The sequence below is a fragment of the Mesocricetus auratus genome, unplaced genomic scaffold (assembly GCF_017639785.1).
Source record: "Mesocricetus auratus isolate SY011 unplaced genomic scaffold, BCM_Maur_2.0 Super-Scaffold_100003, whole genome shotgun sequence".
Taxonomy (NCBI): domain Eukaryota; kingdom Metazoa; phylum Chordata; class Mammalia; order Rodentia; family Cricetidae; genus Mesocricetus; species Mesocricetus auratus.
This window is the reverse complement of record NW_024429188.1, coordinates 51,317,053-51,324,826: the sequence shown is the minus strand read 5'-3', so window position 1 is coordinate 51,324,826 and position 7,774 is coordinate 51,317,053. Positions and strand designations below refer to the sequence as shown.

The 7,774-nt window shown below is 44.3% G+C and overlaps 1 non-coding gene across 1 annotated transcript; it reads right to left on the bottom strand.

The window, feature by feature from the left end:
- Positions 1–6,538: 6,538 nt before the first annotated feature.
- On the bottom strand, positions 6,539–6,702 carry LOC121140115. The gene has a single exon (XR_005876947.1). It is a non-coding gene; the product is annotated as a U1 spliceosomal RNA (small nuclear RNA).
- Between the last annotated feature and the right edge of the window lie 1,072 nt (positions 6,703–7,774).

Genomic DNA, 7,774 nt, shown 5'->3' with positions numbered 1-7,774 from the left:
GAGGAGGGGAGGAGAGGGAACTGAGAGTAACATGTAAAAAGATCAAGAAAAAAAAAAGAATGCTAAGAGCAGGAGAATAGCACACCAACTGGCTATCTAATACATACATATTCTTAAATAGAACCTGTCCAATCCGTATAATGTTACTTGTATTTCTGTTTTCAGGGCTGATTATTTGGCACTGAACAACAAATTGGTATATTCTTTTCTGAGGAAGACCACTTCTTCTGGCAAAAAGTATACATCAAGAAAGCCAACAACCTAATTAAAAATTATCTATAGAATTAAACAGAGTTTAGCACTACCAATGGCTAGGAAACACATAGAGAAACTGTTCAACATCCTTAGCCATCAGGGAAATACAGATTAAAACTGTATCTCCTCTGGGCACTGGTGGCACACGCCTTTAATCCCAGCACTTGGGAGGCAGAGGCAGGCGGATCTCTGAGTTTGAGACCAATCAGGTCTACAAGAGCAAGTGTCAGGACAGGATCCAAAGCTACATAGAGAAACTCTATCTTGAACCCCCCCCAAAAAAAAATCCCACCTCACTAGTCAGAATGGTTATCAGAATACCAGTGACAGCAAATGCTGACATGAATGTGGAGAAGGGATTCCTTTGTTGTCTCAGAAATTATTGCAGAAGAAGCAGGAAATAGGAGTTGAAAGGTAAGGTGAGGGGCTGCAAATAACTGTTGCTATGATGAACTCACAACAGTAATCTTGGATTTAGCCTGCATAAGATGGACTCTGTCAACAGTCATAGAAGGAGGAGAGCTTTATGGGCCTTTCCCCTTTAGTGCTGAACTATTGGCTGTTAACAGAGTTTGGAGAGAGGAGCAGTCTTTGTCTTCAGTTGTGTACCCACTGGTGAGACCACCAGGCTGCAACACATAGCATCCTATCCATGGTCACATGGGTGGCCCTGGTTGCCCTCAATAGATTACAAAACAAACCCAATAGACATGAATGAAAAATAGTTGTGGGGAAGAATTGGGTTGGTACCTTGGGAGATGGGAGAGGTGGAGGTTAGAGTAGTCAGTATGAAAAATGTACCTGCGTGAAATGTACATACTGTCAAAGTCCAAGTCTGATTGCTAGCAAAAAGTTATAAAATCCAATTTAAAACAGGGATCATTTTTTAATGTGTTGTGGTGCATATAAAGTGGGGTGGTTTTAAGCATTTCGGGAGGAATGGGATGGGACAGGTATTCTGGCACTCAGGAAACACAGAATGCTAAATGTTACACAGCTCAGATGGAAAAGGTATCCTGGAGCTTACAGCCCTGCCTCAGGGAAAGGCTTCCGCATTGTATCGGCTCTGCTCCAAGAGGAGAGGGTCTCCCAGCTGGGGATGATTGCCCTGTGTCGCAGTTTTCTTCAGGCAGGAGGTTACACTGGCGAAGTTGCTACAGTTCAGCTCTGCTCCCCGAGAGCTGAGAGACGAGTGTAACAACTCTGCTCTGCCAGGGGAGGTTTCCCCAGGCAAAAGTGTTACAGCCCTGCTTGCTCTGCTCTGTCTGCTCTGCCCAGGGTGGCCTCTGCTCCGATGCTGCCGCAAAAGAAGATCTTCACCCAAAGCTCATCCAAGTGGCTTATTGGGAGGGAAGAATCCAGTAGAGTGGCTGCCCTCTGCTGGAGTGGCAGAGGACAGCCTTATAGTGTGAACAGCCACAAGCTGAACAGACACAGGGTTTGTATAGAGCTTCCTGGGTGGGGATTAGTCAGATTTTAATGCTGAGCTCAGATTGGCTAGAGATCCTGCTCGAGGATTGGTTAGTTTTTTGTACAGGGTTAGGGTCAGATATGGCTCTGGTTTCAGGGCCAAAGTGTGTTTCTTTCTCTGGTCCTTTTTAGCCTTTTGGCTCCAATTTTAGGGTCAGGGTACACTTTCACTGACTCTGATTCCAGGGACAAAGTGTGTTCCTTTGGCACTGGTTTCAGGGTCAGGGTACATTTCCTTGGTTCTGGTTGCAGGGCCAAAGTGTGTTTATTTGGTTGGACTTTTTTTCCTACATTCCCCCCTTTTTTGTTTAATAAAACTGGGATTTGGAATATGGGTGGTGTTATCATTAGACTACTTCCTGTCGAATTGGGGCATAGAGTTTTATGGGACAATCTTCATCTTTGTCCAGATGTGTCTAGGTGTTGCAGCCCTCTGGCTCCATAGCTAGGGACTGGTAATCCTGTAACAGCAACTGGTTCAAAGTCTGGTTAGAAACCCTTTGAACTTGTTGTTGGAATCTAGACAAGAAGTTTGTAAGGCAGGGTGCCACTAGTAGGATTAAGAAGAGAGAGAGAAGAGGGTTTTAGAAAGATAGCATCTAGGGCTGGAGAAATGGCTCAGCGATTAAGAGCACTGACTGCTCTTCCAGAGGTCCTGAGTTCAATTCCCAGCAACCACATGGTGGCTCACAACCATTTACAATTTAATCTGGTGCTCTCTCCTGGCATATAGGCAGAACACTGTATATGTAATAAATAAATAAATCTTTAAAAAAAAAGAAAGGTAGCATCTAGTTTTATATTGGATTATTAGTGATCCAGTGACCAGGAGCATCAAGCTGTTCCTTAAGTTTTTGCAGGTCTGTTTGAGGTTATGGTGCACGTCTTTAATCCCAGCACTGGGGAGGCAGAAGCAGGGGATCTTTGTGAGTTCGAGGTCAGCCTGGTCTACAGAGCGAGTTCCAGGACAGCCTCCAAACAATACAGAGAAACCCTGTCTCGAAAAACCAAAAAAAAAAAAAAAAAAAAAAAAAAAAAAAGACTGTGGGTCTGGGTTAGTCCAAGTAAAGGCAAAGATATTCTGTGACTGGGGGTCCAGAGGAGTAGAAAAGGAGGCATCCTTGAGGTCACTGACAGAAATAAGGTTTTTGAGGGAGTGGTGGAGAGGAGACTTTAAGGATGAAGGGCAACTGATGCTGAGTGGAGGAATTGTCTGGTTTGGGCTTCATAGCTAAGAGTTGTTTCCTCCTTAGTAGGCTTATGTAAAAATGACATACCACGTGGTTCCTTTAAGATATCTTAGCAAAAGGTTTAGAGAACAAAAGTGTATGAGTAGCAATAGTTCCCATTGGGAATAGTGTGTCCCTTTATTTTGTTTTGTTTTCCTTTCTGTCACATAGCAGGTGGCTCTCCTGATATGGGACAGAGATTTTTGGAGGAAACCTTTTAAATAAGCATGCTTGGGTCTAGAGGAGGGGGAGCCATACCCCAACTCCAGAGCCAGCTTTTAACTGAAGTGGGACAGAATTAAACAATAGTCCCATGCCACCCATACCCGAAGGATACTGAATCCAGTAAGCTTAACAAACAAGGGTTAAGATGGGGATTTTGAACCCTAGACAGAGACGAAGGACACTGTAGGAAGGAGCTGAGAGATGCAGCAGCCAGGGAGGAGTGTACATCACAGCTGGCCTGCATCCAGGGAGGAGTGTACATCACAGCTGGCCTGCATCCAGGGAGGAGTGTACATCACAGCTGGCCTGCATCCAGGGAGGAGTGTACATCACAGCTGGCCTGCATCCAGGGAGGAGTGTACATCACAGCTGGCCTGCATCCAGGGAGGAGTGTACATCACAGCTGGCCTGCATCCAGGGAGGAGTGTACATCACAGCTGGCCTGCATCCAGGGAGGAGTGTACATCACAGCTGGCCTGCATCCAGGGAGGAGTGTACATCACAGCTGGCCTGCATCCAGGGAGGAGTGTACATCACAGCTGGCCTGCTCCTTTACTTTTGTCCCCTACGTGATCCAGCTTCTACTCCATCTATCAATAGCCACTTAAAAGACAGGACATTTACACAGTGTGTGTGTGTGTGTGAGGCAAAGACCAGATATAAACTGGGCTTGGAGTGGAGAAAAGAGAAGGTTGAATGTAGGGAGAGAATCTCCTTCCATTTCCCCGATCGCTCTGAGTAGTTGTAAAGGTCCCAGATAATATTGAGATCTAGAGTGTCATTATGTGGCCACTTGGACTGATTATCTAAGGGGTATTTAGACCAAATTTGATTATAAAAGTGAGTAAGTTTAAGACCCTTCAGTTTAGGTGTCAGGTTAGAGGCTGGAGGTTTTCTAAGAGGCATCCCAAGGGGGAATGAGAGGGTGTGGATGACACCGTTGCCATGGATGAGAAGGAAAAGGTCACTGCAGCCTGTAGTCAAGGGCATCCCCAGGACTCAGGGAGGACCACAGAACGAGGACCAAGCTCTTCAGAGGGTCTTCGCCCAACTCAGCGGGGGTCAGGCTTAGCCCGGCTAAGCCAGAAGAGACTCGGTGCCTGGTACCAGGGCTTTTCTAGAGGTCAGGAGGCATAGAGAGAAACCGAGTTCTAAGAGGATCTCATCCACAGGAAAGGGTCAGGAATGGAGTCGCAGAAGCCACAAGGGCCTAGAGGAGCTGTGCGATGACAGCCAGCTCCCTGGGGGAGACAGGAAAGAGGGTTGGGGGGGGGGCAATGACCCGATTGGGCCTAATGAAACTGCAGGATTGCAATTCCCAAGGGTGGTTGGATGGGGTCAGGTGAAGAGGACCAGCTATAGCCTTAAGGACTGTGGCTGGAGGGACATGAGCCTCTAAGAGTACCAGAGGAGTGCCAGACAATCAATGGTCACTTCCTTGGTCTCAGGGAAACATTTACAGGGACTGAAGGGAAAACTTATGCAGCTGTTGACAGTGAATGGAATGCTGAGCAATCGGTGAGCTGGATGAGTCTGTTGTAGGTGGACTGGGGATGACGGGTAGGGTCCTAGTGTGGCTCAGACCATGATGGGGAGCACGGGCACCAGCAGAGCCTATCTAAGTCAAGACACCAAATTTAGGCATTTCAGGAGGAACGGGATGGGACAGGTATTCTGGCACTCGGGAGTCACAGAATACTGAGTGTTACACAACTCAGGTGAAAAGGTATCCTGGAGCTCGGGAGTCACAGAATACTGAGTGTTACACAGCTCAGGTGGAAAAGTATCCTGGAGCTTACAGCCCTGCCTGAGGGAAAGTGTTATCGGCTCTGCTCCAGCAGGAGAGGGTCTCCCAGCTGGGGATGTTCGCCCAGTGTAGCAGTTTTGTTCAGGCAGGAGGTTTCCCTGGCGAAGTTGCTACGGTTCAGCTCTGCTCCCCAAGAGTGGAGGGCCCGAGTGTAACACCTCTGCTCTGCCAGGGAAGGTTTCCCTGGCAAAAGTGTTACAGCCCTGCTCGCTCTGCTCACTCTGCTGTGCTCTGCCCAGGGTCGCCTCTGCTCCACCGCTGCCGCAAAAGATCTTCACCCAAAGCTCTTGGGAGGGAAGAAACCAGGAGAGTGAATAGCCACAAGCTGAACAGACACAGGGTTTATATAAGGCTTTCTGGGTGGGGATTAGTCAGATTTTAATGCTGAGCTCAGATTGGTTAGAGCTCCTGCTCGAGGATTGGTTAGTTTTTTGTACAGGGTTAGGGTCAGATATGGCTCTGGTTTCAGGGCCAAAGTGTGTTTCTTTCTCTGGTCCTTTTTAGCCTTTTGGCTCCAATTTTAGGGTCAGGGTGCATTTCTTTCACTGACTCTGATTTCAGGAACAAAGTGTGTTCCTTTGGCACTGGTTTCAGGGTCAGGGTACATTTCCTTGGTTCTGGTTGCAGGGCCAAAGTGTGTTTATTTGGCTCTGCTCAGAGTGTGTTTCTTTTTTTCTTTTTTTTTTTTTTTAAAGATTTATTTATTTATTACAAACACAACACCCTGCCCCCATGTATGTCTACACATCAGAAGAGGGCACCAGATCTCATTACAGATGGTTGTGAGCCACCATGTGGTTGCTGGGAATTGAACTCATGACCTCTGGAAGAGCAGTCAGTGCTCTTAACCTCTGAGCCATCTCTCCAGCCCCAGAGTGTGTTTCTTTGGCTGAACCTTTTTCCCTACAGTGGTGGCACACACCTTTAATCCCAGCCCTCTCAAGGCAGAGGCAGGCTCTTGTGAGTTCATGGCCAGCTTGGTCTAATAGTTTCAGGACAGCCAGGGCTACACAAAGAAACCCTGTCTCTAAAAACAAATAAACAAAACAATAACAAGTTATATAAATGAAATCACAAGATAGAAAGTAGTTCTAAGTAGCATTTCATGGTGTGAATATACCATAGTTTTAAAACCCATTGAAACAATCTATGCTTTCTGGTTTAGAGCTCTTAAAGATAGAGTTGTAATGAATGCTTCCATATAGAGTTTTGTGTGGACATAATCTTTTTTTTTTTTAATCTCCAGAACAAATGCCTAGGGGTTCTATGCCAATGTTTTATCATTAGTATGTGTTTAGCTTAGTTTTTTTGCATAAGAAACTACCAAATATTTTTGCAGAATTACTGTACCAATTTACATTCACATCAACAATGTAAGAGTGATCCAACCCCCTATATTCTTGTTACCATTTGCTATTGTTGCTTTAAGAAAACAAGTTAACCATTCCATTTATTGAGAATTCATTTATCATAGAATCCATTGCTTAGGTAGATAGTAGTCAGTTGTTTTAAATACACATACAGGCATGTATTTCTTTCTTTTCTTTTCTTTAAGGGGAGAGTGTGAGCGCAGTCCCCCACTACCACAAATTATGCAGTTGAGTTTTCTGCATTTGGGGAAATCACAGGGGTCAGCATATCTGGAGTGCAGTAGATGAGTCTAGCCCTGGGAAAACCACCTTCATGATCATGGTCTCTCTCCTGCAAGGTAAGTATCAACCTTGTATTTCTATTACCACTAATTCCAGACCATTTCAATTACCACAGAAAAAGAAACCAAATGTACATTTTCATCTCTTCTATGTGGACTTGCCTAGTCTAGATATACCAAATAAATGGAAATTTTATAACAACTGACCTTTTGTTTAGCTTCTTTCATTTAGAATAGAGTTTTAAGTGTCGTCCATGTTTTAGTCACTTTCAAATTAGTACAGTTGCTGTACTTTTAAATTGCAGACTTTCTTTTCATTTTCTGTTTATAATTTTAAAATTATTGTGTAACATGTTTAGCAAAACAGGTTTCTTTTAGATAGATTTTTAATTAGTTCTTTGACTATTTCATATGTATTTTTTTTATCATTTTCACCCCCTTCTCCAACTCCTAAATTTGCCCCTGCTTTCCTATTCACCCAGTTGTGTGTCCTTAAAAAAATCAAGTCTAATGTGTAGCAGCCCAAATATTCTTAGACATGTGACTTCCACTGGAACATGGCTGACTTAACAGTAGCTACATTCTTAGATAAAACTGAACTTACCTTTTCCAGCAGCTAGTTATTAATTACCGATAGCTTCTCAGGTAGCGGTGGGTCCACCTTCCCTCTCCATGCTGGGATCTAGTGTGGTTTCGGCTTGCACAAGTCTTTGGCATGCTGTCACAAGCATATGTATAGCTAAATGAACAATACTAAGCTGACATTTATACCCATATACTAATATAGCAGTGACTCTTTCGACCCTCATTAGAGATGCTTCTATTTTCAATAGATGGTGATTAACACAGAGACCCATAACTGACTATGGAGACTGGGGATCTCTTACTCTGTTTTCTAGATAAATCCATATCTATTCCATATGATTTCCATTGTTTTATAGCTAGTAGAATTTGTCATATGGCCCAGGATGCAGTCTATGCTCCTGTACTTTGATACAGGTATTTACATTCATCTGAATTCCCTATGCATTAATTTGAGAACTAATCATTTGCAACATAATTCCCTATTCATTATTTCCATTTTACTTCTGTAGCTACTGTCAGAGTCTTAATGAATGCTAATTTTCTTAAATTTCT